Raw genomic sequence first — 1,752 nt, forward strand, 5'->3', positions numbered from 1 at the left:
GTGGGTAAACCCACAGCTAATGGAGACAGGGTGCACTGTATGGGGGAAGGACATGCTTGTGGCCCTGGCTCAAGTGAAGCAAATGCACTTCATGTAACCAAAAGGTTCATACCTCCATAATATTCTGAAATTAAAAAAATAAATAAATAAAAATAAAAAAGTTTCTTGTAAAAGAAATAAAAATAAAAATATCAGAATATTCTATTTAAAAAATTTTCGTTTTTCCTTTAAATAGTGAAACTTGATATTCAAACCAAATTGTACTTGAATATTTTGATTAGGTTTTAATTAATAATTTATCATTAATTAAAATGATATATATCATAAGTTTTTCTTTTCTTCATCAGCTCACAATTAACTCACTTACTGATTAAGCCTCTCCCAATGAGTCTCATCTTTCGTCAAGGATCTTAGAAATTTTGGACCTGAGGAAATTCATTTGAATTCTCCAGTAATGAAAGAAAGAACAAACTAGGTTCAGCCACCTCGTTTTCCATTGATAGAAAGAGAATTTTTATAAAAGATTTTGATCACATGGCTTAAAACAAAAGTGGGTTGCTGGAAAAAAAATTCTAAATATACAAATACTTTTTCTGAAAAAATCTATTTAAACAGCATTTACCTCTAAGCACGTTTCATTTTACAAGGAAAGATTGATTATTATTCTGATATCTTTTCATCCCAGTTAAATGTTTAAAAATTAAGGACTATGCCTTATCAATCAATGAATACATTAGGTCACTGTTACAGGCTGAGGTTTTTATTCCCAGTTTCTTGAATTCAAGAATAGAGTTCAGTAGTGCATTTAATTGGAATTTAGATAGCCTAACATTCTGTCTCCCATCAGAGTGGTTTGAATTCCTGACAAATGGTCTGATGTATTAAAGTAGTCATCCCAATACAGGTAGTGCTAGTTTAAGAAAAACTACTGAAAGTGAAGAATTTCAAATTACTAAAAGACCTCTTCACCTTTGAGAAATCCATGCCTTTGAAATGATTAAAACCACTAGCCCTGCAAGAGGTACTGGGTGCCAGTGAGAGAACAGTTTAACAAGGTTATGTTAGGAACTACATAAATTTGTTATTGAAGCGAAAATCACATTTATGTGTTCATTACAGCCAAAAAGGGGAAACATATAAAACATGTAAAAAATTTTTAAATAATCACTAATATAAATATTAAAGACTGATTTATTAAATTGCTGAGAATAGAGCCTAAATTCTTCAATTTGTTAACATTAAAATTTTTAAAATTCTATTAAGAACTTGTGGTGAAAACAGAAACATTCATTTCTTTCATCGTATGACACTCACATAAATACACACCTTCAAGCTTACATGTTTGTGAAGTAGCATAAACAATGTTGGAAGGATGAATTCAGCATGAAATAGCAAGACTGAAGCAGATAGTGAAATACTGATCAGGGTGACTCCATAAGAGTGGCCTTAGATATGAAAACAGTGTAAAATTGCAACTTTTCCTATATTAGCACTAGTCTACCATCATCAACTAAAAATATGTGGTTTTGATCAAACGACTATTTTATACTAGCAAAGCATTTAGACAGAAATTCTAATTTGTTCCTAATTTTCTAAGGTGTTAAGTAGGTTTCCATTAAAAGATCTGTTCATGAACAATAGTATTTTCATGTAATGAATTGGGATAGGTTAAGATTCTAGCTCTGAGCCATCCTCCACCACATTTTTTAAGTTTGCTTACACTGTTCCATTCTTAAAGACAGGGCAGAAAAC

Source organism: Propithecus coquereli, unplaced genomic scaffold (assembly GCF_000956105.1).
Source record: "Propithecus coquereli isolate 6110/MARCELLA unplaced genomic scaffold, Pcoq_1.0 Scaffold547, whole genome shotgun sequence".
In the NCBI taxonomy this organism is placed as follows: Eukaryota; Metazoa; Chordata; class Mammalia; order Primates; family Indriidae; genus Propithecus; species Propithecus coquereli.